At 37.7% G+C, this 20,195-nt stretch overlaps 1 protein-coding gene across 2 annotated transcripts in view; it reads left to right on the forward strand.

Annotated features, from left to right (window-relative positions):
* The window catches only part of KLHL2 (kelch like family member 2), a 111,633-nt gene that overhangs the window by 43,905 nt on the left and 47,533 nt on the right, over positions 1-20,195 (forward strand). The gene's annotated exons all lie outside the window — the stretch shown is intronic.

Below are 20,195 nucleotides of genomic sequence, written 5' to 3' on the forward strand. Positions count from 1 at the left end.
CCTGGAGGCTGTCAGGATCTCTATTAGCCATCATGGCTTATTGAGGCCAGGATTCTTAATTAGAGGGTAGATCCCCAGTATTTTGAATTCTCATCTGTCTTCATAGAGACTGAATAGTAAGAACTATTTTACTCTTCTGTTAACAATGATTTCTTCTGGCAGAGACTATATACGATTGGTTATGCTTTAACCTTAATTACAGTCACATTCCAGATCTGCCCTATAGTTACTTGATTGAATGACAGTTTTCCATTCTCAGCTATACAAATAGAAGTTGCTCGTGTACCAAAGGAGTTCAGTAGCAGATTTGTCTTCAGGGTGAGCAAAAATGTCTACTGAGCAGTTTTGTAAATATTTTTCGTTTAAATAAAATCATTTAAATCAAATATATAACACTATATATTTAAGTTATTGTTGAACAACTCAGATAATAATAAGGAGGCCCCTTAGATTGGCTCTCTGCTAGAAAACTTTCATGGGCTATTGGACTCTGGCTAATTATTGTATTAGAATTTAGAGCTCAAATCTTGCATTTAACCATTGACTTCAAGAATGGCCTTGAGAATTTTAGCTATTACAAATAAAACTGATAATGCTTTGACACCTCACAGAAATGCTGTGATATATGAAATGTGCCAGTTAAAGCTTATAAAAATATTAAAGTCCTCTATAAATGTTGAACAGAAATAAGAAATGGGCAGCAATAAAAAGTCTTGTGGCCATGAGGAAGAAGAAGAACCCACTGAGACTGTTTGGGATCACTGGGTAAAAAAAAAAAATGGCTCATGTAACCTTTCCCTTATTTTTTATATTCTGAATCCAGATATGTATTTGTGACCAAACCATAAATCTTAAATTGCTGTAGACTTCTCTCCACCCAGCAGGACTTGGGTGTTTGGGTTAGTGTGGAGACAGCACTCTGGGGTGATTGCAGTACCAGTTTGTAACACCTTCTTCCATTGGTCTGACAGGCAGTGAGTGGTTCAAGGAAAAGTGCTCTTTTTCCTAGCACAGGTTTTGGAAGCCTTATTGTTTTTCCATTTCCATTTTCTGTTTCTCTTATGAGATAGAAAGTGAGTTCTTTGTTACTAACAGAATTTGGCAGATGATATGCTTAAAACATAAAAAAAAGTTGAATCAAACTGTCAGGATTAGTGGTTGTTTATGGGATAGCAGTGGGAAATTTATCATTGAAGTGAATTTATCTGACATTCTAATATTCAGAAAACTGTTAAACTAGTATTTTATCAGTTTATCAGAATTATGATAATTTTAGTTTATTATTACCCAGAGGCACAAAATGGTGAATTTCTTTTATATTAATAATTACTATAAACTTAAATATTTACAGTTGATTTTTGGTGTTAATTGCATTTTATTATATTTTAAGTCTGAACTTGGTAATCCTTTTTAATCAATCCTAATTTTAATCAAAATACTTGACCATCTGTTCTCCAGTCATGCCAGTTAAATTATGTTTTACTTTGTATAAGTTAGAAGTATAGAATAAATGAAAACTTATTTAAAATTTAGTTGGAAGAAGCCATTGGAGGTCAGCTAGTTTGAGAAAAATCTAGAGAGTTTATCATAAAAACATCTTATAAATCTTAGATGGGCATCAAATTTGAAGTGTTTAAGTTTTTGTTTGCAGAAAAGCTAGGTACTCAGGAAATATTAATAACTAAGGTTAGTTGTGGCTTTACATTATTAAAATATATAATTTTTTAAAAAAAGTTTTTATTTATCCAGAAATCAAGACACAGAGAGAGAGAGAGAGAGAGAGAGAGAGTCTCTGTATGTGCGTGTGTGTGTGTGTGGAGGGGGAGGGGCTGAGGGAGAGGAACAGGCAGACTCTGCTAAGCACAGAGTCCAGTGCAGGGCTTGATCTCAGGACCTTGAAATCATGCCTTGAACTGAAACCCAGAGTCAGATACTTAACTGACTGAGCCACCTAGGCGCTCCTAAAATATGTAATCTTTGAAGAGGTCCAGTGTTGAGTCATTTTGTGATTGATATTTTAATTAGCTTCATGTGGTATATAAGAGGAATTGATCTTGGTGAGCAAAAAAATGACTTCATCCTGATTGTGATCTAGCATCTTTTAGCAGTGTTGTAATTTGAGCGGTAAAAAGTTAGGTATACATTAAGGTCCTTATTAGGTGGATTTTTTCCTTCACGTTTGAGCCATGCCTCATACTGTTTACATTTGGACCTATGTGCAGCAAAGCACAACTGGGTCAGCTGCCAGTGTTCAGGGTCCAGCTCTCCAGACCAGATTAGGTGGTGGGAGCCTAGAGTTGTTGAATTATCTGTGGTTCAGGCATATTTGGTTTTGAATAAGCCAAAGGTTTTATAAATCCTAGCATTATTGACCCAAAACTTTAAATATTACTACCTTTTGGACTTTAATGTCTTAATTCCATTGTCAGGTTTGTAAAATTAATGTGCTTCGCATCATCTAGTTGAAGTGTACATGTGTCTTTCCCCAGGTTATATGAGTCAATTTTTGTGAAAATAGAATATAGCTATATTACTAACATTTCTTCAAAAGCTGTTGTTTTAAATTAACTTTACAAATACTAGTATAGAAATTTGGTTATGTAAATACAGTTGATATATTTTCATTTATTTTCTTACTTGGGGTTCTATCAGGTAGGATTTTTATTTTTCGTTTTAAATTTGTTTTATAATTAATAAATGCCTTTGACTGACTTCTGGTGACTTTTAGTGTGGGCCTAAAGCACTCTTTTTTTTTTTTTTTCTCTAGTGGGCTATTATTTACATGTTCAGTTTGCTAAGTTTTTAAAAAATTTTTTATTTTTTATTAACATAAAATGTATTGTTAGCCCCAGGGGTACAGGTCTGTGAATCACTAGGTTTACATACTTCATAGCACTCACCATAGCACATACCCTCCCCAATGTCCATAATAGTTTGCTAAGTTTTAACAAGTGTATACACCCATTAACCCACACCCAAATCAGGATATTGAGCATTTATAACCTCAAGCCTCTTCCTGATAAATCTTTAACCTCTGACTCTAGGCAACCACTGTATGATTTCTGCTATAACAGATTAGTTTTGCCTGTTACAGAACTTTATATAAATAGAATCAAGCAGAATATATTCTTTCGATGCTGACTTATTTGGCATAACAGAACATTTGTGAGATTTATCTGTGTTGCTGCATGTTCCAGTACTTAGTTCCTTTTTATAGATGCTGAGTATTCTAGTATATGGATTTATTGCAGTTTAGCATGATGGTGGACATGTATTTAAAGTTTTGGGCTGTTACGAATAGACTTAAGGCACTTTGATAGAGGACATTGAGAAACACATATTCTGTAATTAAGCTGTAGTTGGAGTTGGGGTCAGGGAGAGACTAATCAGTAAGATGGGTAAAGTTATTTAATTGCTTATTAAAAGGGATTTGGGTTTTTGGTTTTTTTTTTTTTTTTTTTTTTTGCTTGACCTGTGCTTTCTTATCATGTGTTTTCTCATTTTTTATTCTCCAGCAATAATTTGATCTTATCTTATAATCTCTATTTCATGTCAAGCCTGGGCTTTGACACATGGGGTTGGGAGATGATACATGAAAGGAGAGAATATATAATCTTGCAACAGAAAAAGTGCTGTTTGTCTAAAGAGTATAAGTATGTGATGTATGTGAGTGTTGGTATGTATGTGTGCATGTATGAATAGATGTCCATGTGTTTTAATTAATAGTTAAAATTTAATTAATTTAATTTAATTAAAATTAAAATTTTAATTAATTTAGTTTTGTATTATTTGTGAAAACAACACAAAACAATCTTTAAAAGATATTAGCAGTCTCTTTGGTCTTGAAAAAATTCCACTGGAATAAAATTTGATGATTGGTGGGGGTGGGGAGGCTCTGAATAATATAAATCAGTTTAGAAAGAAGATGAAAAAGGAGCAGGCATAGACAAAAAGGCGAGAGGGAGAGAGTGAGAGAGGAAAGACCAAGAAGAAGGAGAGGAAGAAGAGGGAGGTGTGTGTGCGAAAGCAATACAGAGCCCTGGGGAGTGAAGTTAGTGAAGTTAACTTATTTTGATGGTTATGTTTGGCAGTTAATTTGGCAGTTACCATCCACAGTTGTGAGTATATCCATGCAGCAGCTTTGAAAAGCCAGAAGCATCATTAGTCCCTGTGCTAAGACTCATATCTTGCATTTGTTGATAATCTTGGCCCCTTAAACTTGCTTGCTTTTGTTTCAGTTTATTTTTTTTAATTTAAAAAAATTTTTAATTTTTTTAAAGATTTTATTTATTTATTTGACAGACAGAGATCACAAGTAGGCAGAGAGGCAGGCAGAGAGACGGAGGGGGGGGGGGGGAAGCAGGCTTCCCGCTGAGCAGAGCTCCTGAAGCAGGACTCTGTCTGAGATCATGACCTGAGCCAAAGGCAAAGGCTTAACCCACTGAGCCACCCAGGCGCTCCCTGTTTCAATTTTTTTTAAAAAAATATTTTTGAGTCCTGATGACAGTTCTTGTTGGTCCTTGTTTTCTATGCTAGGCAGTGGATTGATGCTTCAATCTCACTACCCTAATGAGTTTAAATTCTGTTTTGAAGTTGGATATGGAGTTAGTGATAGTGTTAGTTTATTCTTTATTCATGAAATTCTGAGGTTGTGGAAAGGAAGGACCCTGGAGAATACAGAGGAGATACAGGGGAAATTTGATCTATAGTAGGAGTAAAATGCATGATCAGGTAGTCAAGAGACTAGTAGTCATGTGTTTTGATTTGAGGTGATTTTAGAGAGGAAGGGCTAATGGAGAAGAAATTAAAATAGATTAATGCCCATAAATGATAGCAGAGATAGAATTTAAGGTATTCGTTTAGGAAGAAGGAGCTGTTTACCTTCCATATTCTAGTCACTCTGCTAAGTACTGATCTCATTTAGTTTTTATAACATCCTGGACAGACAGTTGTTTTTTACAATGTAGAGAATTGCAGCTCAGGGAGGTTAAGCGATTTTCTTGGGTCACACAGTGAACATGGAGCATGTCCAGCATTCAAGACCAGAGTTCCCACTCTTGAGCCTATGGTATGGTTTCCCTTCTCCATTCTTTTCATACTAACTCCATTCTGCCCTGAGGCTTTATAGGAACTCAGCGGCAGGTTGGGGGTTAAAATCTATAGCTCCAAGTCCTCCAGGGCCTCTGGACTTTAGACTTTGAGATCTAGACTTCAAGACCACTCGAAGGGCATGAGTGCTGGGATGATGGAAATTACACATGCCCCTACTAAATATAAGCACTACTTGTTAGAATCTAAGCCCTGGGGGGGGGGGGCGCCTGGGTGACTCAGTGGGTTAAAGCCTCTGCCTTCAGCTCTGGTCATGATCCCAGGATCCTGGGATTGAGCCCCCCATCAGGCTCTCTGCTCAGCGGGGAGCCTGCTTCCTCCTCTCTCTCTCTGCTTGCCTCTCTGTCTACTTGTGATCTCTGTCTGTCAAATGAATAAATAAAATCTTTAAAAAAAAAAAAAAATCCAAGCTCTAGGATGGCTTCACTGCCGTATTTCCAAAACTTCAAACTAGTGATTGGACCCTAGGCTGAATGCTCAATAAATATTTGTTAAGTGACGAATGGGGGAATGCCCATAGGATAGGCCTGTTTGATGGATTGAAGTGGAACTAGGCAGGAGATGCTTAGGAGAACAGGAGGAAGGGAGCCTGGGAACAAGCACTCTGCATTTTCTGGGCTGGGACCTAGGGGCAGGATTTCAGCCTCTGAGAGAACTGGTCCATGCCCACTACGGAAGGATCCTAGTTAGAGGTGGGTAGGCTGGAGCTGGGTCTAGGAAACAAAGCGTTGAAGTGCCCAAGGTCGCACTAGCATTGACATGAAGTTGGCCAGGTTGAGCTGCTAATAGTTAGAGTTGAGAGGTGTTCTCTCTGATTAGAGACAGGATTGGATCTAGATCCAGTGCTTCCAGCTATAGAGCTGACAGATGCGAGGGCAGGGAGCCAAGCTGTTGTTAAAAAGACCTGTGCACCGCTTTCTTTACTTAGTGTCCATTATGTGTTAGAAAAATTAAATTGTGTGGAAATGTTCAGTTATGTATTTTTTCTGTCTCTGTCAGCATTGTTTTACTAACCAAATTCCTTTAGATCAAAGAATTTGACATCTGTTAAGTTTTTCCTGTATAATCACAGGTTAGAGCTAGCTGTTTATCCATCTCATTTTATAATTTTGTATGTTATTGCAAATATTTTAGAAATACTAGTTTTTTAAAACCATTATTAGACTTCATTGTCATTGATTATACTGTTTCTTCATGTGGGTTTAATATAATTCATCCAATTGTTGGCATAGTGCTAAGTCTGTAGTTGTTTCTGTTTTGTTTTTTTTAATATTATATTATATTATTATATAATATTATATTATATTGTAAAATTCATGGATGTAACCTGTTCTAGTTTTTGAACTCTTTTTTCTCAGGGTAGATGTTCGGGAGCATACTTCCATCATCAAATGCTTTAAACTTTATATTTTTTGGTAGCTTTTGATGAATATTACCTATTTCTTTTCTAAGAGAGTTGACTAGTTTACAGTGAAGGCAGAAACGTGATAGGGGCCAGGGCTTACTATCCCTTGGCCTGAGTTATGTGGTTGAAAATATCAATAGTCGGGCACTTGAGTGGTTCAGTAGGTTAAGCGTCTGCCTTTGGCTCTCAGGTCGTGGTCCCAGGGTCTTGGGATGAGTCCTGAATATGCTAAGGAGGGAGCTTTCTTCTCTCTCTACCCTTCCCCCTGCTTATGCTCTCTCTCTGTCTCACTCTATCTTTCATAAATAAATAAATCTTAAAAAAAGAATATCAATAGTCATAAAATGCTCTCTCATTTTAATTTATATTTATTTAATAGGTAGGGGGATATCAAATATATTTCCCATTTTTGTATGCAGTGTTTGTTCTTTTTCGAATTGTCCCTGATTATATATTTTACTTTGGGAATATGTGATCAAAAAAGAAAGCAACCTTATGCTTATTGTAAATGATCTGGCATAGAACATCGTCCTGTGAGGAGAGAAGAAATCCTGGCATTCTGTTGTTATGGGATTGAATGTTCAGTTCAATCCAAGAAGAAACCTTGAGTTAGAGCTAATGTGCTCCTTTTCCATGTGCCAGGAACTGCATTAAACAGTAGAACAACTTTTTTTTTTTCAATAACTCTATAAGGTAGATGCTATACACATTTGAGCCACTGTTGAATAAATGAGAGATTTTAGAGAAAACTTAGGTTAAAAAGAATGGAAAAAGCAGCTGTATTTGAAAGGATAGTAGAAGAGGGGTAGTTTTCAGCCTGTGGGAAAGCCACATTGCCCACGTATTTTCTCTTTCTGTACTGCTTGTGCCTTTCTGCCTCATTTATATACCATTGGAAATGACCTCAATTACAGATGTATTCTGCTTAAGAGTCAGCCTCTCTTAAAACTTTAAATATCTCTGGAAGGGATTTGTCCTGGAAGGTGATGCGTTATTAGCCATTAGTATAAATTAATAATAAGATGTCTTTCCTTTCGACTCTGCTGGCCACAGCTATCCCAAGGGGTGGAGCTTGGGACGGGGGGTGTTGGGAGGAGGAAGGTGAGGTAAATACATTTAGAGGATGAAACACTTATCAGTCAGAAAAGGATAATCTTATGGGGGAATCATAGCTGGAGCACAGAGCAGAGGCCAGCTCCTGGTGGTTGAGGTTTAGGGTTTTGAGATGTGGAAGTGTGAATGAGGTGGCAGGATGCCAAGGTCAAACACTTCCTATTTCAAAACTCTGCACCCAGCAAGGCCTACATCCCAAAAAGAGGAAGGAAACTTTCTTTCTCCTTTTTTTCTGCACCAGTGCCCTATAAGATTGTAGCAGTCAAGTGGTAATATTATATTCACTAATACTGTGATTTATTACTATTTTTAATACTGTTTTATGATTAAATGAGTATCAAGAAGCCAGTTGAAAAAATAAACTTGTGAAACATGACTTATAATTTGGAGACTAAACGCAGATTTTAGAAGATGTATGTAGGACTGAAAGTTGTGGGTTATATTTCATAATGAGTTTTTTTTCTTTTTTTTGTCCAAGAGCATATAGCTTAAGTTTGGGAATAATTTCTTCCCTCTCCTCATGCCCTTTGAACAGCTGTTTCTCTGTTTTCAGGTCATTTCTGGTACACAAGGCCCTTGCTCTTTATTTTATTTTTAAAAGATTTTATTTGTTTATTGAGTGAGAGAGAGAGAGAGAGAGAGCATGTGTGCATGAGAGTGGGGGAAGGGAGCAGCCGGAGAGGGAGAGCGAATCTCAGACAGACTTGCTGTTGAGTACAGAGCCTGATGTGGGGCTCAGTTCTGTGACCCTGAGATCATGATCTAGGCTGAAGTCAGGAGTCAGATGCTTAATTGATTGAGCCACCCAGGTGCCTTCCTTGCTCCTTGAACAAACAGGTGCTTCTGATATGAATATAAAATGGCTGGGAAATTAATAAAAAACCTTCTTTTTAGCAGAATAGTCACTGTAAAGTTAATAGTGACTGCATTGTTTCATGTTTGCATGTTTTCATAGACATCTGGAAATCTTGTGTATGGAACAGTCAGACCCCTTGGTAGTCTTTTCTAATAAATGCACTGCTAATGACTCAGGATTTAAAAGACTTACTACATAAATTATTCTCCCCTATGGATTAAATGCCCAAGCTGAAAATAAATTGCAAATCCTAATAGCCAAGCAGAAGGAGTGTACTTGTCTAAGTGAAACATCTTATGTGTAATTTGGCTTGTCAAACAAAGTGAAGTAGGATGAAAGCATCTTACTTAAAATGTGCAGCTGGTGTAAGAGTGTCACACGGGTGCTAATTGTTCGTCTCGGGTATCTTCCATGTCTAGTGTTCCTCTTGTCTTCTCTAATAGCTGGTAGCTTTTCCCCTTCTTCTTTGTTCATTGTAGAAAATGTCTCCACAGTGTAAAATGTTTAGGCTTCTATTTTCTCGGTATTTTGGAAATAAACACATCTAGGTGAAAATAAATTTCTCCTATTTACCAAAATGATTGATTTAAAGTTGTTTATTTAATGAGCTGGTCATGTTCTTTTTTATTTTTATTTATTTATTTATTTGACAGAGAAATCACAAGTAGGCAGAGAGACAGGCAGAGAGAGAGGGGGAAGCAGGCTTCCCGCTGAGCAGAGAGCCCAATGCGGGGCTCGATCCCAGGACCCCGGGATCATGACCTAAGCTGAAGGTAGAGGCTTAACACATTGAGCCTCCCAGGCGCCCATGGTCATGTTCTTTTACTTCACATTTTTCCCGGCACTTAAATATAATGTTTTTCACATGAACAAGAAGAAGAATATGTAGAGCCTATGTAACATTCTACAGAACACTAGTTTGATGATCATAGGCTTTTGAGACTCATGGTACTCAGAAGACAGGCCAAACTGAAGCCGTGCCTGGTGAGTGGTGGGTGATAATCACGGAATAAATAGCTGCCTTTACCATTGCTACTGTGGCTAGAATTCTAGAGATCCAGAAGTGCATTCTTTTACTTGGTTTTCACCAGGACCATCTGAGGAGGCTTATGAAATGTGTCTCAGAACTATCTGCTTGGGAATAAAGAGGGGAAGCATGGAAGCATTTACCTATCATCTTTCTCCATAGGTCAGGGCTGGCCCCACAATCATTATTCCCCCTGTGCTTCCAGGTGGTGCAGCTTTGAGTCCCCAGTGCATTCCCTGGCTGGGACAAAGAGGGGGGTGAGGCATTGTTAAATTATATTTTCACGGAGGTGATCAAAGTCTACTTAGAACTGGTTGCTGCAGTGGTGGCTTGAGCAAGAGGTAGAGCGAAGGAGATTTGCAGCAGGACACAAATGTCCCATATAGACACATTCTAGAAATAGAATTTGTATTTCTGGGTCAAAGGACATCCAAAATTGTATCTCTTTTAAAATACAAATACCCAGGAGAGTACATTCAGGTTGATTGATTTATTATGCATCTAAATATTCTTCTAGTACCTGAGGCTACAATATGGTTAAGAGATGTGACCCCACAGGACCAGAGCATGTATTCTTCTACAGGGAGAGAGACAGTAAACATGGGAGCAGATACATAAAGTCATTTCTGACAATAGTAAGTGTTACAAAGCAGATGAAGCCTGTGTAATGCTGTTAGTAGTGACCTGAAAGGGACTGAGAGATCATGATGAGAACACCAGGGTCTGAGTGGGGAAGCTCAGGGTTGATAGAATAGAACTAAAGGGGAATGAGGAAGAGGCTGCTGGAAGGGGAAGGAGGGTTGGACCCCAAGGCATGACACCAGCTGTATATTTTACCTTAGGCCTTAACATAATTGAGAGAGATATTTCAGTTTTTGGAGTGTGGCCCTCCCTCAGTATATATACTGTATGGGAATTAATCACTTTTTTCCCCCCACTTTTTGATTCTTAGATTGTATCATTAACATTTGTATTATATAACAAACGCAATTCCTTTTTCTTTGATGTTTTGGAATATACTTTAGATCTTAGAGTGCCTTAGGGTTATTTTCATCAATCTCAGTGTTAATGTGGAAAATGGAGCAAATGGAAAATTTCCATTAGGTCATAATGCTTTGTGGCTAGAGGTTTATTGTGTCAATATAATTCCACTTCATATAAGAAGCAGCACTGTTTAACTGCACCTTTGCTCTGGGGAGCTCAGAAAAATTAGTTTTTAAGGCATGAATTTGTTCCTCAGGCCTCTTAATTACAATGCCCAAGATATTTTTGTGACCTAAATAGCAAATTAAGAAACCACCTCTTTACATTGCTAGGTGTTTCCCACATTTGTTGCTAATAGTAGAGTTTATCCACTCTGTAGAAAGTATGCCATGGGATTGTGATAGCCCCACATTAAAGCACAGCCTTCCTTTTCAGTGATAGGCAAAAGCCATAAGAATCAGAATGAGATCACATACTGAAGGATTAGAATAGTGAATTTGGGAGGAGTCAAGATGGTGGAGAAGTAGCAGGCTGAGACTACTTCAGCTAGCCGGAGATCAGCTAGATAGCTTATCTAAAGATTGCAAACACCTGAAAATCCATCGGCAGATCAAAAAGAAGAAGAACAGCAATTCTGGAAACAGAAAAACAACCACTTTCTGAAAGGTGTTTTCTTTTTTAAATTTCTTTTCTTTTCTTTATTTTTTTTTATTTTTTCTTTTTTTTTTCTTTCTTCCTTTTTGAACCTCTTTTTATCCCCTTTCTCCCCCCTCACGATTTTGGATCTCTTCTAATTTGGTTAAAGCATATTTTCCTGGGGTTGTTGCCACCCTTTTAGTATTTTACTTGCCCCTGCATATACTCTTATCTGGACAAAATGACAAGACGGAAAAATTCAACACACAAAAAAGAACAAGAGGCAGTACCGAAGGCTAGGGACCTAATCAACACAGACATTGGTAATATGTCAGATCTAGAGTTCAGAATGACAATTCTCAAGGTTCTAGCTGGGCTCGAAAAAGGCATGGGAGATATTAGAGAAACCCTCTCGAGAGATATAAAAGCCCTTTCTGGAGAAATAAAAGAACTAAAATCTAACCAAGTTGAAATCAAAAAAGCTATTAATGAGGTGCAATCAAAAATGGAGGCTCTCACTGCTAGGATAAATGAGGCAGAAGAAAGAATTAGTGATATAGAAGACCAAATGACAGAGAATAAAGAAGCTGAGCAAAAGAGGGACAAACAGCTACTGGACCACGAGGGGAGAATTCGAGAGATAAGTGACACCATAAGACGAAACAACATTAGAATAATTGGGATTCCAGAAGAAGAAGAAAGAGAGAGGGGAGCAGAAGGTATACTGGAGAGAATTATTGGGGAGAACTTCCCCAATATGGCAAAGGTAACGAGCATCAAAATTCAGGAGGTTCAGAGAACGCCCCTCAAAATCAATAAGAATAGGCCCACACCCCGTCACCTAATAGTAAAATTTACAAGTCTCAGTGACAAAGAGGAAATCCTGAAAGCAGCCCGGGAAAAGAAGTCTGTAACATACAATGTTAAGAATATTAGATTGGCAGCTGACTTATCCACAGAGACCTGGCAGGCCAGAAAGAGCTGGCATGATATTTTCAGAGCACTAAACGAGAAAAACATGCAGCCAAGAAAACTATATCCAGCTAGGCTATCATTGAAAATAGAAGGAGAGATTAAAAGCTTCCAGGACAAACAAAAACTGAAAGAATTTGCAAATATCAAATCAGCTCTACAGGAAATATTGGAAGGGGTCCTCTAAGCAAAGAGAGAGCCTACAAGTGGTAGATCAGAAAGGAACAGAGACCATATACAGTAACAGTCACCTTATAGGCAATACAATGGCACTAAATTTATATCTCTCAATAGTTACCCTGAATGTTAATGGGCTAAATGCCCCTGTCAAAACACACAGGGTATCAGAATGGATAAAAAAACAAAACCCATCTATATGTTGCCTCCAAGAAACTCATTTTAAGCCCGAAGACACCTCCACATTTAAAGTGAGGGGGTGGAAAAGAATTTACCATGCTAATGGACATCAGAAGAAAGCAGGAGTGGCAATCCTTATATCAGATCAATTAGATTTTAAGCCAAAGACTATAATAAGAGATGAGGAAGGACACTATATCATACTCAAAGGGTCTGTCCAACAAGAAGATCTAACAATTTTAAATATCTATGCCCCCAATGTGGGAGCAGCCAACTATATAAACCAATTAATAACAAAATCAAAGAAACACATCAACAATAATACAATAATAGTAGGGGACTTTAACACTCCCCTCACTGAAATGGACAGATCATCCAAGCAAAAGATCAGCAAGGAAATGCTTTAAACGACACACTGGACCAGATGGACATCACAGATATATTCAGAACATTTCATCCCAAAGCAACAGAATACACATTCTTCTCTAGTGCACATGGAACATTCTCCAGAATAGATCACATCCTCGGTCCTAAATCAGGACTCAACCGGTATCAAAAGATTGGGATCATTCCCTGCATATTTTCAGACCACAATGCTCTAAAGCTAGAACTCAACCACAAAAGGAAGTTTGAAAAGAACCCAAATACATGGAGACTAAACAGCATCCTTCTAAAGAATGAATGGGTCAACTGGGAAATTAAAGAAGAATTGAAAAAAATCATGGAAACAAATGATAATGAAAATACAACGGTTCAAAAATCTGTCGGACACAACAAAGGCAGTCCTGAGAGGAAAATATATAGCGGTACAAGCCTTTCTCAAGAAGCAAGAAAGGTCTCAGGTACACAACCTAACCCTACACCTAAAGGAGCTGGATAAAGAACAGGAAAGAAACCCTAAGCCCAGCAGGAGAAGAGAAATCATAAAGATCAGAGCAGAAATCAATGAAATAGAAACCAAAAAAACAATAGAGCAAATCAACGAAACTAGGAGCTGGTTCTTTGAAAGAATTAATAAAATTGATAAACCCCTGGCCCTACTTATCAAAAAGAAAAGAGAAAGGACCCAAATAAATAAAATCATGAATGAAAGAGGAGAGATCACAACTAACACCAAAGAAATACAAACTATTATAAAAACATACTATGAGCAACTCTATGCCAATAAATTTGACAATCTGGAAGAAATGGATGCATTCCTAGAAACATACAAACTACCACAACTGAACCAGGAAGAAATAGAAAGCCTGAACAGACCCATAACCAGTAAGGAGATTGAAACAGTCATTAAAAATCTCCAAAGAAACAAAAGCCCAGGGCCAGATGGCTTCCCGGGGGAATTCTACCAAACATTTAAAGAAGAACTAATTCCTATTCTCCTGAAACTGTTCCAAAAAATAGAAATGGAAGGAAAACTTCCAAACTCATTTTATGAGGCCAGCATCACCTTGATCCCAAAACCAGACAAGGATCCCACCAAAAAAGAGAGTTATAGACCAATATCCTTGATGAACACAGATGCGAAAATACTCAACAAAATACTAGCCAATAGGATTCAACAGTACATTAAAAAGATTATTCACCACGACCAAGTGGGATTTATTCCAGGGCTGCAAGGTTGGTTCAACATCCGCAAATCAGTCAATGTGATACAACACATCAATAAAAGAAAGAACAAGAACCATATGATACTCTCAATAGATGCTGAAAAAGTATTTGACAAAGTACAGCATCCCTTCCTGATCAAAACTCTTCAAAGTGTAGGGATAGAGGGCACAGACCTCAATATCATCAAAGCCATCTATGAAAAACCCACCGCAAATATCATTCTCAATGGAGAAAACTGAAAGCTTTTCCGCTAAGGTCAGGAACACAGCAGGGATGTCCATTATCACCACTGCTATTCAACATAGTACTAGAGGTCCTGGCCTCAGCAAGCAGACAACAAAAGGAAATTAAAGGCATCCAAATCGGCAAAGAAGAAGTCAAATTATCACTCTTCGCAGATGATAGATACTATATGTGGAAAACCCAAAAGACTCCACTCCAAAACTGCTAGAACTTATACAGGAATTCAGTAAAGTGTCAGGATATAAAATCAATGCACAGAAATCAGTTGCATTTCTCTACACCAACAGCAAGACAGAAGAAAGAGAAATTAAGGAGTCAATCCCATTTACAATTGCATCCAAAACCATAAGATACCTAGGAATAAACCTAACCAAAGAGACACAGAATCTATACTCAGAAAACTATAAAGTACTCATGAAAGAAATTGAGGAAGACACAAAGAAATGGAAAAATGTTCCATGCTCCTGGATTGGAAGAATAAATATTGTGAAAATGTCTATGCTACCTAAAGCAATCTACACATTTAATGCAATTCCTATCAAAGTACCATCCATCTTTTTCAAAGAAATGGAACAAATAATGCTAAAATTTATATGGAACCAGAAAAGACCTCGAATAGCCAAAGGGATATTGAAAAAGAAAGCCAACGTTGGTGGCATCACAATTCCGGACTTCAAGCTCTATTACAAAGCTGTCATCATCAAGACAGCATGGTACTGGCACAAAAACAGATATATAGATCATTGGAACAGAATAGAGAGCCCAGAAACAGACCCTCAACTCTATGGTCAACTAATCTTCGACAAAGCAGGAAAGAATGTCCAATGGAAAAAAGACAGCCTCTTCAATAAATGGTGCTGGGAAAATTGGACAGCCACATGCAGAAAAATGAAATTGGACCATTTCCTTACACCACACACAAAAATAGACTCAAAATGGATGAAGGACCTCAATGTGCGAAAGGAATCCATCAAAATCCTTGAGGAGAACACAGGCAGCAACCTCTTCGACCTCTGCCGCAGCAACATCTTCCTAGGAACAACGCCAGAGGCAAGGGAAGTAAGGGCAAAAATGAACTATTGGGATTTCATCAAGATCAAAAGCTTTTGCACAGCAAAGGAAACAGTTAACAAAATCAAAAGACAACTGACAGAATGGGAGAAGATATTTGCAAACGACATATCAGATAAAGGACTAGTGTCCAGAATCTATAAAGAACTTAGCAAACTCAACACCCAAAGAACAAATAATCCAATCAAGAAATGGGCAGAGGACATGAACAGACATTTCTGCAAAGAAGACATCCAGATGACCAACAGACACATGAAAAAGTGCTCTATATCACTCGGCATCAGGGAAATACAAATCAAAACCACAATGAGATATCACCTCACACCAGTCAGAATGGCTAAAATCAACAAGTCAGGAAATGACAGATGCTGGCGAGGATTCGGAGAAAGGGGAACCCTCCTCCACTGTTGGTGGGAATGCAAGCTGGTGCAGCCACTCTGGAAAACAGCATGGAGGTTCCTCAAAATGTTGAAAATAGAACTGCCCTATGACCCAGCAATTGCACTATTGGGTAATTGTATCTTTAGATACAAACGTAGTGATCCAAAGGGGCACGTGCACCCGAATGTTTATAGCAGCAATGTCCACAATAGCCATGCTATGGAAAGAACCTAGATGTCCATCAACAGATGAATGGATCAAGAAGATGTAGTATATCTACACAATGGAATACTATGCAGCCATCAAAAGAAATGAAATCTTGCCATTTGCAACAACATGGATGGAACTAGAGCGTATCATGCTTAGTGAAATAAGGCCAGCAGAGAAAGACAACTATCATATGATCTCCCTGATATGAGGAAGTGGTGATGCAACATGGGGGCTTAAGTGGGTAGAAGAAGAATCAATGAAACAAGATGGGTTTGGGAGGGAGACAAACCATAAGTGACTCTTAATCTCACAAAACAAACTGAGGGTTGCTGGGGGGAGGGGGTTTGGGAGAAGGGGGTGGGATTATGGACATTGGGGAGGGTATGTGCTTTGGTGAGTGCTGTGAAATGTGTAAACCTGGTGATTCACAGACCTGTACCCCTGGGGATAAAAATACATGTTTATAAAAAATAAAAAATTAAAAAAAAAAAAGAATAGTGAATTTGATCTCCCAAATCAGAGGTTTCTGATGTTTTTGTAATTTGTGTGTCACCTTCTTGATTTTGCTATATTCATTAAATAATGTTTTCCTTTATGTTGACTTAATTCTTGCTTAAATATATTTACTTAAAAAGCGTTTATATTATTGAAATAAATAGAGGGTATTTTTAAAAACCTACTCCTAACTAGTGACATAAGAATGCTTATCTGGGTGCCATCTAAAGGCATTATACTCACTCTGGTTAATGCTGCTCTCATAGCAGACTCTACTTGTGCCGTACAAGGTGTGTGATCTTGGGCCAGTTACCCAACTTCTCCAAGCCTCTATATTCATTTGTGTATAATGGGGATAGTGAGATATTATTGCCTACCATGTGCTTAGCACAGTGCCTGATGTAGTAATTGCTCATTAAGTGGAAGCAATTACAAGACTGTATTGTTGGGGGCACCTGGGTGGCTTAGTGGGTTAAAGCCTCTGCCTTCGGCACAGGTCATGATCCCAGCGTCCTGGGATTGAGCCCCTCATTGGGCTCTCTGCTCAGCAGGGAGCCACTTACTTCCCCATCTCTCTCTGTCTGCCTTTCTGCCTACTTGTGATCTCTGTCAAATAAATAAATAAAATCTTAAAAAAAAAAAGAATATTGTTGAGGTGATTGTTGCCTTTATTACTCTTGCTGAATAAAGAAGTACTGGAAATTTAGAAATTGGGCAAACACTTCCATTCTGCACCTATAGAGAGGGCTCAAGGTAGTGGAAAAAATCGCAGACCAAAGAGTTGGCAAATTTGATTATATTCTTAGCTTTCCACTGACCAGCTGTACCACTTGGTCCAGGCTTTGGGCCTCTTCTAAGATTGGGTGTCTTTATCAAACAAATTAGAAGGTTTGATTTGATTTGATCCCAAGGCATCCAGCTCATAGGCTGCCAGCTGTTTGAGTGGTTCTGATTGTGGGTTATGGTTCATCTGAAATTAGGAGCACTTTTTATTTTGTTTCATTTTTGCTTGCTCTCCAATAGACAAAGTAATCTAGAAGGTTGGTGTGCCCCAGGCTGTTTTCCTGTTTTCATCATGAGTAACTAATTCATGGTCACCATGGGTCATATTAGTAAGCCTAGGCCAATTATTCATTGTTTTTGATGCTGTATGTAATTAATAAATAATGAGCTATTGAAATTTAGTCCTGGTAAAATTATATCATAAAACTGAGGCATTTTTAAAGGATTTGCTGACAGAAAGATATTATGCATAAACTTGTTCTATACATTTGACTAACACTTAAGGTATATTTAATAGTATTGTTTGCCAAGCATAGGGACCACTGGACTCATCATTAATTGATAAATCAATTAAAATCAATTGATTTTAATGAATTAAAAATTATATATGTGGGGCGCCCGGGTGGCTCAGTTGGTTAAAGCCTCTGCCTTCAGCTCAGGTCATGATCCCAGGGTTCTGGGATCGAGCTCCACATCGGGCTCTCTGCTCGGTGGGGAGCCTGCTTCCCTTCCTGTCTCTCTCTGTGTGCCTCTCTGCCTACTTGTCTATGAAATAAATTTTAAAAAGTCTTTAAAAATAAAAATTATATGTGAATTTCTAACTACATGGCCTACAATTGAAATAACTTTTCTGTCCCTGGCATGCATATTCCACAGTTTTATGAATTTCATTCTCCTGATAAGGTTGGTCTGGGCTTGGTAGTGATGAAGTTGAAGGTAAGGAAGCAAAATAAAAATTTTAAAAGACTGTTGTAGCTTCTTTTTTAGATGGATGTGTATATACGTGAGGGCATCTGTGTGTATGTTACTTAGTATGAATCAATTACTGATTTTTCTCACTTAAGAATGTATCTTAGAAACTGTCCCATTCATATTGCTTCGTCATTGTTTTGAATGACTGCAGAGCATTCCATTGAGTGGAAGGGATATAAGTGTTTAATCTGTCTCCTTGCAATGGACAGTTAGGCTTTTTCCTAACTTCTGCTCTTACCCTCAGTAGTGATCAAATGAATGTCTTTTGTGTGTGAGATTTTGTGCATTTGTTAGTGTATCTATGGGTCACATTGCTGGGTCGGAGGTTATGTGCATTTGTAATTTTGATTAAAATGGGCCAATTGGTTTTTAAGAACGTTGAGCCAGTATACACTCCTACCAAAAGTGCATGAGTGAGTCCAATTCTGGTCAACCGCTTTTCTCTGCCAGGGCTCCTGTCTTTCTATATTACCATCAGTTTGAATGTTAGTTTCTCACACTGTATTGCGTCTGGGAAAATGTTTATTAGGTGGGTGATTGTTAGTATTTGTACAAATTTCATAGGGATTAAATTTTACACTGAAAACCACTTTCTTAACTGTATGTGTTTGCTGAATTAAATGGCAGCACTGTTAAGCATATTGGAATGTACTTTACGTTGCTTCAGAGCACAATTATACCAGAGTAGAAAAACCTCCAATTTGCAAATTATCAACAACTAAAGGTTTCCATGGAGATCATTTTCATAACGTAATGAAACACACTATTCATATTGTATGAAAGGTTTGGCTATAAACAGCATTATTTGCATTTTGTTTTTCTTAAATTCAGAAGGAAAAGGCCGCTAGATACTGTTTCTATATTTTTAGAGAAAACTAATATTAGTTGGTGAAGTTGCACTAAAAACACATGAAATTATTCTCTCCGTCCTTCATTCTGGCCATTTGATTGTGTACATGTGGGTTAACTACACATGCAGCCTCTAGATTGGAAGGTAGAATTTCTATGGTTCCTTTAAACAAATAGACTAGTTTGTGTTATACAATGACATGAACACCCTCTTTCTTTTCCACATTAAGGATTATTACATAGATAGAGAAAACCACTATCCCAAACTACTGTTTCTTTTCTCATTTTCTTCTTGGGCTACAGCTTGGCATCTATGAGAGTCGATTCCTGAAGGAACTTACGGTTTTATTTATTTTTTATGCTAATGTGATCTTTTCTAAAATTGACCATTGTTCTAATAGTTGAGGTTTTTTTTTTTCTTTTGGCTTTTATAAAAGAGCAGCAGATGTTCAAGAACTTTTTTTAATGAAGTTTTCCTCTTTAATTTGACTTTCAAATGTGGTACTTAACATAGCTTCCTACCAGTTCACTTAACAAGAAAAAAATGTTTCCATTATTGACCTATTTGTAAAGCAGTTGTGGTGTTGGATATAGTTTATAGTGAAGATACTGGTTAAATCTCATAGAAAAATGCATAATTAATATAAAATCTCTTGGAGTTATTAAAATACAAAACAAATTAAAAAGTTAATATTAGGCAATTACCTTTTGTGTTTTCCTTTTTAGTACATATATTACATTTTAGAGAAATCGTATGATTATACTGAGTATTGAATTTAAAATTGTTCTTTCCCCTAAGGAAAGCAGTTTGTTGTGTTATTCAGACAGTGGAAGAGCAAAATGAGGCTTTGTTGTGGTATGTATTACTTTGGCTTCATGCCTTCCCCACAAATCACTGAAGGTCATGATGCTTGAATTGAAGGGGGAAAAAAAAACCATTTTTACTGAACCATAGCACCCCCTAGCATCCTAATAGTTTTTGTTTTGAAAATTCAAAGGTACATTTTGTTTATGCTTATAAAAAAGAACCATTAAGGGCGCCTGGGTGGCTCAGTGGGTTAAGCCACTGCCTTCGGCTCGGGTCATGATCTCGGGGTCTTGGGATCGAGTCCCGCGTCGGGCTC

This window comes from Mustela nivalis (assembly GCF_964662115.1).
Source record: "Mustela nivalis genome assembly, chromosome: 4".
Lineage (NCBI taxonomy): Eukaryota > Metazoa > Chordata > Mammalia > Carnivora > Mustelidae > Mustela > Mustela nivalis.